Genomic DNA, 19,557 nt, shown 5'->3' with positions numbered 1-19,557 from the left:
CTTAAAAAAGCTAACAAAAAATAAAAAATCTTTATTTCGGCTGCAATCTCATGACTCCACCATGTTTTAAGAAATTTAGGGTTATGTTAGTGCAATTTGATTTGTTTATGTAAGTGATACTTGCTTGTAAGAGTTAAATTGTAAGCTAAGAAAAATTATTATATGATTCAATGTTTCTGTGCTTGTTTATGTGATGTCCCTAAAATTTGAAAGAAATTAACCAACACCCTTTATCCAACACCCCTCATACATCTCCCATAGAATTTTAAGGGGAACAAAAGAGATTAAATGTTTTTGCCAAACAAGACAAAGCATATCATCGACACTAGAATACAAAAGAATAAAAAGTTACATGTTTTATCAAACAACATTAAGAAAGCATCGATTGGTTTTGAAGGGGCAGCGATTAGTAAAGGAGGGATGCTTCATTAATGAGAAGTTGTATACCTTGTGAAAGTTGTGACTCTTCATCCCTTCATAGGGATTATATAAGGTGGATCTATTCATTGGAAGAGGCATTGAATGATCAAGGAAATTAAAGCAGAAAATAGAAAAGGAATTAAGGATTCAGAGCTGAATTAAGAGCAGCAATAAATATTTATAGTAGCAGCCACTAGATTAAAAGATAAATCTGTGAATAAAGTAAATTATAGGCATATATATATGCGTTCATGCCATAGTGATACTTGCAGAAATTATTGATCTACTCAAGAAATACTATCATGATCTTGTAACTATTAAATAGACCATAAGTTCTTGAGTATACATGTATCTCAAATATACTATCATGCTACTTATCCAGTGTTCATCAATAAAACAATAATTTCCTTTCAAAAGAGGAGGACAATTCTTATGTTCTATAACTCTCACAGAATAATATATTCAAGTATATAGACACGCATAAGAAGGTACACAGACACGATTCCACATGCATATCAAGCTACTGTTTATACTGATAACACAATAATATCTAATTCCAAACAGGTTTTTCCATGTTATCATACAAGTATTTCAAATTTCAATTAAAAGAGGCATTTCCTTTTCATATAATGTCAAACCATATAATCAAATTGAAGAAAATGACTTCCAAGCTATGTTACCCCAAGTTTCTAGGATGGGGATGGCAGAGGATGGGGGGATGAAGTTTTTGCCAATTTTGGGCACGACAAGGAAATGGCAAAGGGGATGGCTATATAAAATATAGGAAAAATTTAAAATATATAGGGAAATATTAAATTTTCATATGAAAACATGGATATAGCATGCATATGAAAACATTAGAGAACCTTAAGTTCTTTGTGAATACTCAATGATACAATATGTATTCATTATTCAGAAATTAGAATTCATTGTCAATATGCATGTGATATAAAAAAACTTACATATAAAATGCCCAAAGTATTACGAAGAAGTAATTGGTAAAAACCTTTAATGAATTAAATGAAATGATCAAGAGATCAAAACATGGATATAGCATGCATATGAAAACATTAGAGAAACTTAAGTTCTTTGTGAATACTCAATGATACAATATGTATTCATTATTTAGAAATTAGAATTCATTGTCAATATGCATGTGATATAAAAAAACTTACATACAAAATGCCCAAAGTATTACGAAGAAGTAATTGGTAAAAACTTTGAATGAATTAAATGAAATGATCGAGAAATCATTTAAAGAATTACAAAATCGGTGTTTATAAAAAGAAACAATCGAAAAAAGAAAGAAACTAATTATTTACATCATATTACATAATTGACCATTCATTAATAATATAATTATTCTAATACCCTCCCTTAATGGTCAATTTGTCAACAATACCAAGCTGCCCTTTGAATTTAGCAAACTTTTCTGGGCTGAGAGACTTGGTGTGAGAATATCTGCAGTCTGATCCGCAGTTGGAACATATTACAACTGAACTGATCCGTCTTCAACAAGCTTCCGAATAAAATGACAATGAGTTTCCACATGCTTGGTTCTTTCATGGAAGACAGGATTCTTGGCAAGTTTGAGAACTCCTTGATTATCACAGAACAAGGGAGTTGGACCTGCTTGAGATATTTGCATATCCGCAAGCATCTGGTGAAGCCAAATTGCCTCACAAGCTGCCTTAACTGCTCCTCGATACCCTGCTTGTGTCTAGGAGAGAGCCACTGCCTGTTTCTTTTTACTAGTCCATGTGACTGCACCTGATCCCAAACTGAACACATACCTAGATGTTGATTTCCTGTCGTCAACCGAATCTACCCAATCTGAATCTGTGAAATCACTGAGCTGAGGATCGTGACTCCTAGTGTAAAGAAGTCCATAATCAAAAGTGCCTTTCACATAACACAACACATGCTTCACTGCTACCCAATGATCAGCCTTGGGGGCTGTCATGAAGCGTGAAATGTAGCTCACTGCAAAACTGAGATCAGGTCTAGTGGTAGTGAGATAGATGAGACTGCCCACTAGTTGCCGGAATGTTGTTTCATCTACAAGAGGAGCAACTTGGCTGACAACTTCAGTCCTATCTCCCTAGGCGTGGAAGCAAGGTTTACAATCTTGCATTCGAAACCTGTCAAGCAAGTTCCTGGCATACTTAGACTGAGAAATAAAAATGCTACCATCAGTTTGCCAAACCTCAATACCTAAACAATAATGGAGAAGCCCCAAATCTATCATGTCAAAAGCCTTGCACAGGTCTTGTTTGATTTTTGCAATGAAATGTGTTGAACTATCAGTAATGATCAAGTCATCCACACAGACAACAAGAAAGAGAACATCATCACCAGTATGTTTGATATGCAAATTTTGGTCAGAAGGGCTACGCTGAAAACCATGAGCAACCAAGTACTGATCAATCTTGATGTACCTCGCTCAAGGAGCCTTTTTGAGTCCATAGAGTGCTTTCATGAGTCTATATACTTGATGTTCTTTGCCGGCAACCTTGAAACCGAGAGGTTGCGTCATGTAGATTTCTTCCTGCAACTCACCGTTGAGGAAGGCACTCTTAACATCCATCCAAATTGAGCTGCAATAGCGAGAAGAAAACGAATTGTGCTTATCTTGGCAGTAGGAGCAAAAGTGTCCTCATAATCAATGCCTTCCCGCTGTGTGAATCCTCAAGCAACCAATCTGGCCTTGTATTTATCCAAGGTACCATCTACATGATACTTGACCTTATACACCCATTTGCAGCTAATGGGCTTCTTCTTTGGAGGAAGATCAGAGAGAACCCAGGTGTTGTTCTTGAGAAGGCTCTGGTATTCTGCGTCCATTGCCTGTTCCCACTCTGGAATCCCTTTTGTTTCTGAACGATCTACCCTCAATGAGCTCATCAGGACGAAGATCACTGATGGTCTTAGCCCCCACCATTTAGACCGGAGAGTAGAAGAACCAACATTAGATGCAGGAGGAATAACTGGAATTGGAGGTGAAACAAGATCTTGAACAGGTGGAAGATTAGCATCATTCAGAGGAAATTCAGGTAGTGCATCATCAAATTCAGAATCTGTATCATCCCTCCCATCGGGTGAACCAAATGGAAGACAGACACCCAAATTAGAAGCATTCAAAGGCTGATCCTCTGAATTTTGCTTAGACGAGGAAAGCTGAAATGGTCCTCGTTCTTTGTCAAAGACAACATCGCGACTGAAGATAAGACGATCAGTGTCTACATCAATCAGCTGGTAAGCCTTGTGGTTGTCACTGTACCCTATAAACATAAGCTTCTGACTCTTGGAATCCAACTTGGAGTGCTTGGCACCTAGAATCCATGCATATGCTAAAGAGCCAAAAACATTCAAATGACTGATCTTGGGTTTGCGACCAGTCTAGGCTTCCTCTGGAGTCTTCCCCTTAATAGCATGTGTGGGAGACCTGTTGACATGTTTTTTATGACTACGTCGAACATAGAATAAAGTTGCCTAACGGTCACTTCACTCTCTCTTGATCAAAGTGCGATTGTATGCTAAGGTTGCAAGAAGTTCAAACAATCGACTCCAAGGTTCCTTTATGCTACGGACGTGACTCAGTTGGCTGATGCAATTGCTAGTAATCCAAGGGGCCTTACGTTTGCATCATTCTTTCACTTCTTTGTTGTGGTTGGAACTCCATCATCGAACATGGCAATTCTGCAGTGCTGCTGCTTCGAACGGACTAAAATGAACTAAAAATAAAGGGGAAAAAGGGTTTAGAAGGATCTAAATCTACTCCTAAGGGCAGTGATATCAACAGTTAATGCTTCGGTGGACAAATTCCAAATAAACCAAGCTCTGCTTCGCCAAGATCAACTACAACTCCGCAAGAACCGATGCAATCTTTTGGTGATGCTAGAGGATTTTCAAATTGAGAAAGTACACTTGAATACCCAAAAATGACGCAATCTAAACGATTATCCACAATCGATCTCAGCACGAATTTAGGGGGCTCAGACTAACTTTACACTGCAACTTACAATCAGCAAGATGCAAAAAGTATGAACCATGGAAATTCATCAAACACCACATTTTCCATTGAGATCAAATCACTATACTACTTCTACTCTAAGTGAGGAAGGTGAAACCATGCAAGCTTTGAAAAAATAACTTAAGTGGACACCATCAAAGAACAATGTTTCACTGTTATTATCTCAAAACATATCGCAACAATTTCATGCAAAACCCTAATTAGGGTTTCACCCTAGAAGATTTCCCACTCAAGATGCAACAAGGTGGGAATCAACAATAAATACCCCATAAAGCCCATATACAATTAATTACAATCTTGCCAGAAATGGCACCCATAAAGCATTAATTAACCATTACATTCAAAAAGTGCCCACTATGCAATGAATGTACCCTCATGCAAAAATCGCCCATGATGCCATAAATGTGACGGCTGCATGCAAAGAGATGCTTCATTAATTCAGCGTGCGTTGACTCGGCTACCACTTGGCGAGAAAACTTTGGAGGGAGAACACTTCATTTGGGAAGAATTTCCTGAGATTTTGAATTTTCCTTGCCTTGGAGAAGATTTTTCATCAATTTTGCACATTTCCTATTTTTTAGGAATTTTCCACAAATTAGGGTTTCAAGTCCAAGAGGGAGAGAATTCTCCCATGATTCCAAATCTGTAAAAATTTTCGGATTCTAACAAGATTTGGTGTCTAAAAATGGAAATTTCAAAATTTTTCCTGAGGGGATTTCTACTTTTTTACCTTCAATTCATCCCGGCATGGAATTCATGTTGTGAAGGAATTATCCTTCGGAAAGAAATTTGTTCCTTTCCCTTGAGGAAGGAAATTCCTCATGCCTTAGGCAATTTTTTGAGTTTTCAATCCTGAGCATGGAATTCACTCTTCATGGTGGAATTCATCACTTCCAAGCCTTGGAAGAATTTTCAATTTTCCTGACTGGGCATAGGATTTTGACTTTGATGGATAAAATTCATCCTTTCCATGCTCTTCCTTGATACCTTGACTTGGGCACCTACCTTTGAACTTGGGCAATGATTTTGCATTGGTAAGGAATTTTGTGATTTTGAAGCTTTCCATGACCATCAAGTTTTGGCATCCTAGTACCTTCCTTACGCACAAATCTCACTTGGTGATGGAATTTTGAACCTTGGATTTTCCATGCCTGGGCCAATTTGACACTCTCCTGAGGAGAAGGGGCAATTCCTCTCAAGGCGTGGAATTCACTTTGCCATGGAATTTCTTCCTTCCTTTGATTTTCTTTGACTTAGCCATTTCATCATCTTTTCCTTGGCCAAGTTGTTTTTTTTTTAAATTGGAGGAGGAATTTTATCAAGTGTTCATTTTCCATGCAACCCCCACTTTGGTGCCCTTCATCACCTTTGGGCGCAATCTTGCATTTGCCATGGAATTCCATCCACTTCATGAATTCCATGGACCTTCCATTTTGGTGCCCTATCACTTTCCAAGGCGCAATTTTGACTAAGAAAAGGAATTCATTGATTTGCTATGAATTCCAAGACTCATTGATTTTAGCGCCCTTCATCACCTTAGGGCGGCATTTTGCATGTATCATGGAATATTGTGGTTTTTTGAATCCTCCATGGCTCCTCTAGTTTGGCGCGCTTCATCTTTGCTAGGCGCAATTTTGCACTGGGCATGGAATCTTGACTTTTTCTAGCTTTCCCCTGCTTCCTTCATTTGGCGCCTTCCATAGTGCTAGGGCGCATTTTGCTCTTGATCATGGAATTCATACTTTTTCCATCTCTCCATGCATACCCTACTTTGGCGACATGCAAATGTCTTGGGCGGATTTTTGCTAGGAGGAAGGAATTTTGACCATGGAGGAATTTTCCTTTATCAGAATATATATATGAAATAAAACAGTTAAGTATAAGAAAGGAAAAAGACATTTCTTCTACTTTAAGTTATATTTCATATATATTGTCAAGATGTTTGAGAGTGGTTTCAGGTCCCTAGGAATCATAACACAAATTTTGGATTTTGGAAGATCTTTCAAATTTTCAAACTTAGTCAAATTTCAGGCCATTTTCGGATCAAGATGACATTGGTGGATTGATGTGAATTTCCAGACTTGGATGATTTTGCATGCTTTCCTCTTCTGGAATAGGAGTTCCAAACTTAACCATTTTTTTTAATCCAACTTGTCTGCCTTTTGACTCTTCCGGATTTAGAAATGATTTTCAGGAGCGTTCAGTCTTCAACGTCTTTAGGGATGTTCAGTTTTCAGTGTTTTCCTGTGAAGAACCTGCCAAAAAAAGATTTTCCCAAATAGTAAGTGTTTCAAAATGTCAAGGTTTGGGCAAAATAGGTCAGGAAAGCACTTACTAAAAATAGTAAGTTTGATTTTTGGCAAATTAGACCAATCCGGGAGGCAGTGAAACTTACTAAAAATAGTAAGTGCTCAGAATTCGCTCAAATTTTAGTGGGAGGTTTCTTGAAGGGTCTCGATTCTAGCTCTAAGTTCAGTTTTTCCAAAACCCTAAAGGAAACCCCTAAAATCTACGATTGAAGGCAAAAACCCTAAAATTAACAAAACGAGTCCTAGACTTATCAAATTCACCCAAACGAAAAGCAGACTTGACCAATATGACCCCCAAACACTCGCAAACTTAGAGAGAGATCGACGAGACTGCTGCGAAAAGACCCAAAAAACAAAGCCAAAAGACCGGAAGGATCTAAAAAGTAGGGTGTCTCCATTTGCAATGGGGCGATGTGTGAAAACGTCACAACAAGACTGATTAAGGAGATAGAGTGCAGTGTATACTGCTTCTGCCCAATATTTCTTAGGAACATTCCTATGTTCCAACATTGACCTAGCCATTTTTGAAATGGTGCGGTTGCGACATTCTACAACGTCGTTTTGTTGAGGAGTGTATGGTGCGGTTAATTGACGTTTTATGTCATGTGTATCACAAAAAATGGAGAAAGTAGTAGAACAAAACTCCCCCCCATTATCAGACCTAAGAGTAATAATAGAACAAAAGAGACTCTTTTTCTACTAAGGCCTTAAATTTTTGAAATACAAGAAACACATCTGATTTCTGTTAAGAAAGTACACCCACATATTACGATTGAATTCATCAACAAAAAGCAAGAAATACTTGCACCCAGTAACAAAAGGTGTATTCATTGGACCACATACATCAGCATGGACCAACTGTAGTACCTTAGAGGCTCGCCATGAGTCACCTTCCTTGAAGGGTGTCCTGTGCTGCTTCCCAGCCTAACAAGCTTCACAAACTCGTTGATTATGAGTTGAATTTCAGGTAGGCCATGTACTAAATCTTTCTGAACAAGCTGAGCAAGGTAGTGAATGTTCAGGTGACCATATCGTTGATGCCATAGACTGGTGATGAGGATTTAGCTGCAAAAGCATTTTCAAGAGAATCGCCCGTATCCACAAGTTTGTATCATAGAAACAAGACTTAGACTCGGCTCGGCAAAAAAAACTCGGCTTGGACTCGGCAAAGTTATTGTCGGCAAAAAAATCAATTGAAAACATATTGTAAATTGTTTTTTTTAAAACTTAAAATGTCATTGCCATCGACCAAGTCTGGGCGAGTCCACGTGAGTCTGGGCGAGTCTCGTTGAGTCTAGGCGATTTTGGGCCCTAGACTCGGCCGAGTCCGAGTTTGAGCCCCTTGGACTCTCCAAGGCCGACTCGACTCGAAAATCGCCCAAATTCGGCGATTTCTGGCGATTCCTGTTTCTCTGGTCTGTATAGACCATGATCCTCGATGCCAACAGCTGCAGTAGTGCGTGTCACATGATCAACAATTGAACACTTGTGGGAACTGAAGATCACATCAAGCTGAGGAGAATGCCATGGGAACTGAAGATCACATCAAGCTAAGGAGAATGCCGCATAATGTGACTCACTGAGAGTAAGTTTAGTTCCATGCCAGGAATGTAGTATACATTGAGGAATATGAGATTCCTTCCTCCAGACTGTATTTGAATGTTGCCCTTGCCGACAATAGTATGCTCTTCACCTCCTCCAAAAATGACTGAATTAGTATAGGGAGAGAATTCTGTAAACTAATCACGACTGTGAGTGAAATGCCAAGAAGCACTAGAATCTATATACCAGGCATAAGACTTCACATGGTTTGCAGGTCTTTTAGCCATGAAGGCGTAAAAGGCATACTCTTTCTGCTCTATGTGCTCAACAACATTTTCTTTAGGCCGAGACCCTCCCTGCTTCCGCTGTTCAGAAGCTATTCGATTGCGACAATCCTTGATCATGTGGCCATATTTATGACAATAGTTGCATTGAATCTTCTTCTTTGAACCATCTTGAGACTGACTCGAGCCCTTCTGCTAAGATGATTCAGATTTGCCTTTATCCTTGTGAAAGGATTTGGCTGCTGTATATGGTGAAAATGGATAACAATAATAACAATATTGAAAGGCTAAATGAATTCAACCACAAAACCCTACCCTAACAACAACAAAGATCCACCATAACATATGAAGAATACCTAAGACAATGCAAATCAAACGAAATCACAAAGATTATACCATCACATGTCCAATAGGGTTTGGATCTCCATTCTTCCTATCTCCATTGATCTTGCTTGATATATTTGCTCTCAGATTTTATGTGTGCACAAGAGCTCAACAAAGAACGGAATGTGGTTGCAAGTAGGATCGTAGTGTAGTCAAGTCATTAAGATGATTGATTAGGGTTGATAATGAAGGAATTATCTCCTTATATAGAAGACACTATATGAAATGGAGGGATAAGATTGAGAGGTGTAAAAGGAGGTCGGCTATGATTAGAGGGTAGGTAAAAGAAATAATAAAATAATGAAAGGGGTAGGTAGTGTATGAATTAAGAGATGAATGACATGTGTCATGGGTAGAAAAGGTTAATGAATTAATTAAATAAATAAAGATTTATTTAATTAATAGAAGAAGTGGGATCAATTAAATAAATAAAATATTTATTTAATTTAGGAAAAGGATAATTTAAATAAATAAATGTATTTATTTAAATGAGAAATAAGGCTAGAAGAGGATAAATGAATTAATTAAATAAATAAGTAGATAATTAAATAAATAATAAATAATAAATAATATTTATTTAATTAGACTGGACAATTTTGGGTGTCTACATTTTGCCCCTCTTTGAGACAATGCGGCTTGTCACGTTGTTTCAAAGAAGATAAGATGAATTGATACAGAGTTGCCCCAAGATGGGAATGATATGCCCCCTCAAGAGATTGGATGAAAATGTCTGAAAAGATTGCAGACAATCTCTCGATAAGAAAGAGAGGCTAGAATGGACTGATCGGATAAAGTGACAGAGTCACGGGATAATGAAGACTGACTTGGGAAACGAGGGCTAGGGCAGTCTATAAGATAGACCACGAGGGAAATACATCCTCATTGTCATCTACACCTCCAAGAGATTAGAGTGCAGAGAGAGAAAAGAGTAGCAGCAGTCAGCAGCGATGGCTTTGGTTCACAGATTTGACCGCATTCGCCGATTCCAGAGGCCAGCAGAGGCAGGAGAGCCAGTAAGTACCACAGAACCTCCTTGTACTTTGATGCATTTATTGTTGTCATTAATGCATATTAGGTAATGTAATAAATGCGCGTTTATGTCAGGAAAGCACGTTTGTGTCCAAAAATGTGAATTTTTGTCTTCTAGGTCAAATCGGCAGTTCTGTGATGAACATATGCTGTCGATTGGATAAGCTGCTGAGAGGATACACTCAAGCAGGTCCTCTAGGGAAGACTAGGATAACAAATAGGGCTAGGATTGACAATTCTGTGATAGAACATACGTTGCCAATTAGGAAACTACTCAAGAGGATTCACTCAAGCAGAGGCCCTAGGATAGGATAGATCAAGGCACTTTGTGATGAATAGTGAGTACCAAGATATAGTACTTTGTGATGAACAGGGAGTACTAAAATATGAGCAGCACTTTGTGATGAACAGTGAGTGCAAAACACGTAGTACTTTGTGATGAACAGGGAGTACCACTAGGATAGAAGCAACACTTTGTGATGAACAGTGAGTGTCACTAGGACTGAGATGATTGATTTGTGTGACTACAGGAGTATTTGCCTATGCTGGAGTCACGGGAGATATTCCCATTGACTCAAAGGTTGCGACCTGAGTTGACAGCCGAGGACCGAGTTGCGATTGAGGCTATGGGACTGAGACATATTCTGTATGTGCCTGAGTTTCGGGCGAACATGAGATTGCTGACTGCACTGGCGGAGAGGTGGCACTCTGAGACTTGCACTTTTCATTTTCCGATGGGGGAGATGATAGTCACCCTGGAGGATGTATACAGGATTCTGCGGATACCGATCGATGGGGAGCTGATTCCATACGATCGAGACAAACAGGGATGCCCTTAGATGAGTGTTTCAGGATCCAGGACTAGAGATGAGGGCTGGACACGTGGCATGGGATACCATGACATGGACAGGATTAGCACTACCAACAGTGTTGGCAAGAGTTATCAGTGGGTTCCTCTGTCCGGATAGGGCGACACGAGGGGTGGCTGCAGAGGACACAGGGGCCAGGAGAGATGATCTTGGGGCGGGTCCTTCTAGGGCTCAGACTCTGCCGAGGCCAGCCGGCTTTGAGGGAAGGAGTTCATCATAGCCGTAGAGGGCTCCCTATGTATCAGTATTGTACCATTTTTGTATGATGATGTAGACACTTGCGGGTGATTGTAGCCATATGATTTTGACATCATTGTATCATGACATTTTATATATATATATATGAGATGATTCATCTTTGCGGCAGCTATATGCATGTGTACCTATGTGATGAGATGTTCTTATGTGATGCTTATGATATGGATGCAAATATGTATATGATGCAATGCAATATATTTTTTTTTTGTTCTTTTATGTTTTATATGTGTATGCATGATGCAAATGTGAATGTATGTAATGCAGATGAATATGATAATGCAAATAATTATTTACATGATGAAAATGTGAAATGTGCTAACATGTGTTGTGTGTAGGATGTGATGCAATTGTGATATCTATATGTATGTATGAAATCCTTATATGTGGTAATGCAGGTGCAAACTACATGAAATGCATATGTTTTTGGTGTGTCATTATACTTAGTCGTGTGATAGCAGGCTACGCGGATTCGAGAAGGACGATGGAAGTCAATCAAGAAAGGGGGATGAAAGATAGAAGATATGAAATTGAAAGAGCTTTTTGTGCGTTATCATCATTGAGCTTTATTATGGCAAGTAGGTTATGACAATCGAGGCATATGTTTGACCCAAAAAGTCATTGTACCCGTTTGCATGGAGATAAGACAGTCACAAACAAAGAATGCCCTAGTTCATATTAGACTCACAGTGTCCTCATATCCTTGGACAAGTCATAGCATTACTAAGAGACAATCTGTAGACAGCAAAGAAAAATAGGTGATGATACCCCATCCTCGCCTTTCTAGTCAAAGACATCTTGGGGATAGAATCTCTAGTCAGAGACATCTTGGAAAAGCTAAAAGACATGTCACCAGAAAGATAAAATCAAAAGAAAACCAAGACTCGACACCAACATCCACTGTAGTCTTCAAATTTAGTGTCTCTTGTCACTTGTATAAGTCTTATTTGATTGTGGTCACAATGTTTACTTTCACAGAAAGGATAGATAGCACTGAACCATAATGTTGTCTGAGTCTGTTGAAAGATTTGATTTGTTGAAGCCCATTGTTGTTGCTGTGTCTCATCTGAAACTGACTGAATCCATGAAACTGATACTTTATTGTGGAGAAGTTGAAACTTTATTGCGGATGTGTGATGCAAATGTTGCTTTATTGCGGATTGTGCGCGAATAAACTGAAGAAAGCTGGAAGAAACTGTACTCCTCGAAACATGTGATGTTCTCAGCTCCACACCCATTAATAGATGTAGGATTTGCCCTAGCCACAGATAGGAGCTGATTTATTATGGATGGAAAGGGAGGTGGAAAGGGAGGTTTATTATGAATGGCTAACCAATCTTAGGTAGATCAATAACAAGCCATGATGGGATTGGGTAAGTTTATTATAGATGAAGAGGTTGTGAGTGTGTGCAAAGTGAAAGGATGAGATGGAATCCTGAAGGAGGGAGGAGCAATGTCCCTACAAATGGCGCCGGTGACCCGGTTTTCACCATGGTACTTGCCTAGGGCGCCACCAAAGTGGTTTTCACCGTTGGACGGATTTCTTTCTCTTTACTTTTTTTTCGATTTAATGTTTTTTGTGTCACAAGGCACCTGTTTGCCAAGTTTTCACCAAGTAATGATTTTTTTTGTTTTATAATTTTTTTTCTATTTTTTCTATTTTTGATTTTTTTGTATTTTTGAAATTTTTGATTTTTTTGTATTTTTGAAATTTTTGATACTCTGAAGAGCTATGTGTAAAACCTGCGAAGGTGCATGTTGTTGATAGGATCCTCCAAAGGTTCACCTTCTGTAGTTGAGAGCTGATATGCTCCAGATCCATATGCTGCTGTAATGATGTAAGGACCAAGCCAATTTGGTTTGAACTTGCCTTTCTTCTCTCTGTCTTGCTGCTTTTTGGGGTTTTCTCTGAGAACCAAGTCACCTACCTCAAATGTGCGAGGTTTGACCTTGTGATTGTAGCTGCGACTCATTCGTTGTTGATAAGCCTTGAGATGATTAAAAGTAGTTTGTCTTCGTTCATCCAGTAGTTCAAGTTCTTGTAAGTGGGAGACCCTATAGTCTTCATCACTGATAATGTTTTGCAAAGAGACTCGTAAAGAGGGTAGCTCGACCTCAATAGGCAAGATGGCTTCAGCGCCGTAGACAAGTGAATAGGGTGTGGCTCTTGTGGGTGTGCGAACACTTGTGCGGTAGGCCCAAAGTGCAGGATTAAGTTGGATATGCCAATTACGGCCAGCGTCGTCGACTGTCTTTTTTAGGATTTTAAGGATTGTCTTATTAGACGCCTCAGCTTGACCGTTACCTTGGGGGTAATATGGCGTGGAGAAATGATGAGAAATATGGAAGCGGTCACAGTTCACGAACATCCTAATTTTTGAAGGGGCGCCCGTTATCAGTGATAATGGAAACAGGAATACCGTATTGGCAAATGATATAGTTGAGGATGAACGTAGCAATCTGTTTTCCAGTGACTTGTGTGAGAGGCACGACTTCAATCCATTTTGTGAAATATTCTGTGGCAGTGATAATGAATTTATGACCATTGGAAGAAGGAGGGTGAATCTTGCCTATGAGATCGAGTCCCCACTGACAAAAGGGCCAAGGAGACGCAATTGGTTGAAGTTCTTGCGCTGGCGCATGTATGAGGTCTCCATGAATTTGACATTGTTTACATTTCTTGACAAATTGATATGAGTCCTTTTCCATATTGGGCCAGTAATATCCAGTCCTGATGAGTTTCTTGGCTAAGGTAGGACCACTAGCATGTGGACCACATATCCCTTCATGTACTTCACGTAACGCAATCTGAGCTTCGTCGCTTTCTAAACATCTAAGAAGAGTGCCATCTAGACCTCGCCGGTATAGGATATCAACTAAAATGACATATCGAGAGGATTGGCGAATGAAAGTGCGACGTTGGTTATTGGATAAATCAGGAGGTAGGGTATTGTCACGAAAGTATGTGAAAATGGAACCATATAACTGGGACTCAGGACCGACGACACATATCATCTTAGTAGGAACGATTTCATATGAAGGAACCAAAAGGTTATCCACCAAGAACTCATAGCGGGTCTCATTTGGAGGTAGATCAATCAGTGAAGCAATTGTAGCCATGGCATCTGCGGCTCGATTCTGCTCTCTTGGTATCTGCTCAAAATCTATCTTTGTGAAGTGTTGTTTCAGGTCATCTACCATTTGTTTATAAGGCATTAATTTTTCATCTTTTGTTTGGTAATCATCAGTTGCTTGACGGATTACAAGTTGAGAGTCCCCAAAAACACGAAGTTCCGGGATCTTTCACTGAACTGCAATCCGTAATCCAGTTGTTAATGCCTCATATTCCGCTATATTGTTAGTGCAAGGAAATGATAAGCGGTATGACTTTGGTATAGAATCCCCTTGAGGAGTTATAAAGAGGATGCCAGCTCCTGCCCCATGCTGTGTGTATGAGCCGTCGAAGTACAGTTGCCATGGCGTTGCATGTGACATTATTAAAATGGATTCATCTGGAAATTCTGAACTTAGAGGAACATCATCTATCATGGGGGCATCTGCCAATTGATCTGCGATGGCTTGTCCTTTTATTGCTTTTCTGTCCACATACTCGATGTCGAATTCACTCAGGATCATGACCCATTTGGCTAGTCGCCCAATAAGTGTTGCTTTATTGAGAAGGTATTTCAATGGATCGATTCTTGCAACCAACTTAGTCTTATGAGTGAGCATGTAATGTCGTAATTTCTGCGAAGCAAAGACCACGGCGAGACATGCACGTTCAATTGGTGTGTAGTTTAGCTCATATCCCACCAATGTGTGACTGATATAGTATACTGCTTTTTCCTTGCCCTCAGCAATTTGTTGTGCTAAGAGTGCCCCCAGTGCTGTTGGAGTAGCTGATATGTATAGTAATAGAGGCTGATCTGGAACTGGTGGCATCAAAACTGGTGGATTCAAAAGATAATCTTTGAGTGTTTGGAAAACCTGTTGACAGTTATCATCCCATTTGAATTTGATGTTTTTATGTAGCAAGTGTTGAAAAGGATTACACTTATCTGCAAGTTGCGCAATGAATCTTCGTATGGATTGGAGTCTGCCTTGTAAAGACCGAAGTTGACTGATATTTTTTGGTGGTTGCATCTCCAAGATGGCCTTGACTTTTGCTGGATCAGCTTCGATTCCTCTTTTGGATACAATGAATCCTAGGAGCTTCCCGGAGGTTACTTCAAAAACACATTTCTTGGGGTTTAATCTTACTTTGTATTTTTCCAACCGATCAAAGACGACTGAAAGTATGTCCAAATGTGTATTTCTGTCTATTGATTTGCCGAAGAGGTCGTCGACATAATCTTCCACAGTTAGGTGCATGAGATCATGAAAGATAGTAGTCATGGCTCTTTGATATGTAGCACCTGCGTTTTTTAGCCCGAAGGGCATAACATTCCAGCAGAAAGTTTCCCAAGGACAAGTGAATGATTTTTTGTGTTGATCCTCGGGCGCGATCTTTATTTGATTATAACCAGAGAATCCATCCATCAACGATAACATTTCATGACCTGCTGTGAGATCGACAATCAAGTCAATATTTGGTAATGGGAAGTCATCCTTTGGACAAGCTTTGTTGATGTCTCTGAAATCTGTACATATTCTGATGCTGCAATCTGGTTTACTGACAGGCACTAAGTTGGAGATCCATTCAGGATAATCAATTGGGTGTATGAATCCGACATCCAATAATTTCTCAAGTTCTGCTTTGACTAGTAATGCCACTTGTGGATGCATCTTTCTTAATTTCTGTTTCACTGGTTTTGCCCCCGGTTTAATTGTCAAATGATGCATTACCAAATCCGGATCTAATCCGGGCATATCAGCGTATGACCAGGCAAAGTTGATTTGTCGTTCTTTGAAGAAACTTATGAATTTTGACCTTTCTGACTCCATCAACGATTGAGCCAGGAATATGTTGTGTGGAACCTCTTTTGTACCAATGTTTGTTTTGATAGTCTCCTCTACCAACATGGATGACTTTTCCTCATATGATGCTGGGAGAATGTCGAGTCTTCCATCTTCGGGTGCCTCAGAGAGGTTTTCGCCTTCAGATACTTCCTTTCTTTTTACTTTTTTGGGGTCAGACAGCGCCACAGTGTGGTTTTCGCCATAAGACCCTTGGTTTGTTCTTATTTTCACATTTTTGCAACTGGAAGGTCTGACACCCTCACCAAAATATGCCATGCTATTGAGTTCTATAGTGTATCCCGCTTTATGGTCCCCAGGAGGAAGATCGTCTCGTATGCCAAGATAGTCAATAAAAGCTTCATCATTTTGGAATGTGTCAAACTGTGCAGGTCCTTCATGATCCTAGTCAATGAGTTGGTGGTGAACAAGGGGAAGGCTTTTAATGTCTTCGAAGTTAGCGGGACTAAGAGTGAAGATGCAGTTATATTCGGGTATGTCAAGGTAATTATCGAGGTCATCGATGGCACTCTCCTCATCAGTCTCGATCGCGAACGAATCCAAATTATCATCACTATTAGCGCATTTTGGGATAGGTGTTCTCATCCTATGTGATTTCAACTTAGAACCTTGAGACAAGGACTGTGTGGAATCCTCATGGGTTGTTTCTTGACCAACTTTGAACCTTTTATAAAATTCCTCCTCTTCCGTGGGTTCATCTGGCTCTCTAAATGTCTCGGTGAGCTCGTAGTCACTGGAAGACTTGTCTGAACCCCATTCCCATTCGTTGGAGTATGTGGAATAGCGACCTTTTTGTTGAATTGTGGCAGCTTTGATTTATAAGGCTTCTTCTGTCTTTTGAGTGTGGATCTTGGAAGTCAAGAAACCAAGTCCTTTCGAGCGTTCCTTTTTGAAAGTCAATTCAGGTTGTAAAGGTTCAATGATGCCTTCCTTTTGTAACCCAAGAGGGCTTTTTCCATCATACCCGAATTTTTGTAGGATCTTGAAACCTTTGCCATATTTCTCACATGGTAGACTGATGTGATCTTGTGTATCATCTTCAATGTCTTTGTAAAGCATTTTGTGTAAGTCTTCCTCTTCCAGTTCGCCCCATCTTTGAAAGATAGTAGGGTCCCATTTGAGTACCATGATGGATACTTGCTTCTTAGGATGTGGTCTTCCATATTCTTTTGGTGAACTCATGACTTGTCGTAAGTACATGGTCTGATTTAAAGTGTATTCCCCCATGCCCTTGTCCTGAAATTTGCCTTTAAGCTCACCTTGTTTTGATGTCGAAGGTTTTAATGACTCAGGATCAATGTATGCCGAAGAAGGAACAGCTTCGCGATTACTGGGAATGATGGTCTCAGTTTTTGATCTCAGGTTGTTGCAGTATATGAACGGATTAGGATCACCGTTAACTGTTACCTCCACTCCATTGTGAGGAAACTTAATGCATTGGTGATATGTAGACGGGACTGCCCTCATTTCTTGAATCCAAGGACGCCCTAGCAATATATTGTAAGTGAGATCTAGATCTAGGACTTGACAAACCACATCCTTCATAACTAGCCCAATTCTGAGAGGTAAGGTGATTGTGCCCTTGGATGAACGTTCTTCATCATCATATGCCTTGATAGTGATTTGATTTGTAGAATTCACAGCTTTATCAGAATATCCCAATTGTTTAATTGTGCTCAATGTACAAATGTTTAGACCAGCTCCTCCATCTATCAGGATTCGTTTTATTCGATGTTTGTGTATGAAGGCTTCAATGTGTAGTGGTGCATTATGTGGCTAACTTACAGAGGCGTCGTCGGCTTCTGTGAATGTAAGGGAATGTGGAATGGAAAGGTATCCCACCATGGCTTGAAACTGGTCCACGTTCAGATCAGTAGGACCAGCAGTTTCTCTCAAGATTTTGTCAAGAATGGATTTATGTGCAGGGGATATGCGTAAGAGCTCAAGAATGGAGATGAGCGCTGGTGTCTTCCCTAACTGTTCTACAAGGTCGTACTCAGGTTTGGCTGATGAAGAAGCGGTGTTTTTAGTTGGAGTACCTTGCAAAGTGATTTTACCTCGACGAGTTGTGACATGACATTCACAGGTAGGTTCGGAAGAAGATCCAACACCTTTTAGGACAATCTTGGGTCTCTGGGTAGAATTCTCAGGGTTTTTGTCCTTGATGATAATGGTAGAGACATAATTGTCCATCGAGATGTGATTGATAGTTGAATCATAGTTATAGGTTGCTCTGGTATAGTTGGTTTGGTCATCTGTGGCTTTAGCTTTTCCCTTGTCATGTTTTGGGAATGGTTCCTTAAACATCTCATGTTCTTGATTGGATGAGTGTCCTTCAATCTCAATGTCACCTCTATCAATAAGATCTTGTATGATGTTCTTCAATCGATGACAATTTCCTGTCTTATGACCCTTGCTCTTATGAAATTCACAATATTCATCATCATTCCACCAATTTGGTTTAACCTTTGGTTCATATGGAGGAAAATCTGGAACTGTGATTACTTTGTTTGCCACTAGCTTCTTGAAAACTGACTCAAGTGGTTCTCCCAATGGAGTGTACTTCCTTCGTGATTTAGAAGTTGTTTGAGTATTCACTTGATTGTTTGTAGAGCTTGATCCAGAAAAAATGAATTTGGGTCGCACTGTGTTGGCATCAACAACACCATCATTGACTGTGTTCTTGTTTTTATTCCAAAATCTTGGCTTGTCTTTTTCTTTAAAGTCATCTTTGTTTTCCTTGAATATCTTAATGACTCCTTGTTCAATTAGGACCTTTTCTGTCGCTAAGCCTTTTTCAATGAGGTCCTTGAAGGTAGACAAACAAGCTTTCCTTAGATCATAGCCAATGTCTTTGTTAACATTTTGGGTGAACATCTCTACCATTTGTTTTTGTGGAATTTCACAAGAGCATCTGCTGGCTAGATCTTTGTAAAAATGATGCAAAAGACTCTCCCTTTTTTTGCTTGGTGTTGCACAAAGTAGTGACTGATATGTCTGTCTCTATATTGTAGGAGAAATGTTGAATAAATGCCTCTGCTAAGTCACCCCATGACTTAATTTCAGGTGGAAGTTGGGAGAACCATTCCATAGCTTGATCGCCTAAGCTCTGTGGGAATAATCTCATCAAATATGTCTCTTCTGCTGCTATCTCAATGCAAGCTGTGAAAAACTGTCTTATGTGTGCCTTAGGATCCCCTTTTCCCCTATACTTATCAAATTTAGGCGTCACAAAGTGTGTAGGAAAAGGAGGCATTGGAATGCTCTTGTCAAATGGATAAGGACATATGTCTCTCATTGTGTATGTTGGCTTTAGTGTATTTATGTCCTCCATTTTCTTTTGTAAGTCCTTGATTTGTTGCTCCAAATTGCTCTTAGGTGGAGATCGACTTCTTGGACCATACCCTATGCTTGAGGCACCAATTGGAGGAGAAGCATGTTGCATATATGGATGA

The 19,557-nt window shown here is 39.6% G+C and overlaps 1 protein-coding gene across 5 annotated transcripts in view; it reads left to right on the top strand.

The window, feature by feature from the left end:
- Positions 1 to 19,557, top strand: part of LOC131050453 (riboflavin biosynthesis protein PYRR, chloroplastic) — a 101,436-nt gene that overhangs the window by 35,005 nt on the left and 46,874 nt on the right. The window lies entirely within an intron of this gene.

This window comes from Cryptomeria japonica, chromosome 1 (assembly GCF_030272615.1).
Source record: "Cryptomeria japonica chromosome 1, Sugi_1.0, whole genome shotgun sequence".
Classification (NCBI taxonomy): Eukaryota; Viridiplantae; Streptophyta; class Pinopsida; order Cupressales; family Cupressaceae; genus Cryptomeria; species Cryptomeria japonica.
Note: the sequence above shows the minus strand (reverse complement) of the source record. Positions and strands in the feature narration are given on the sequence as shown.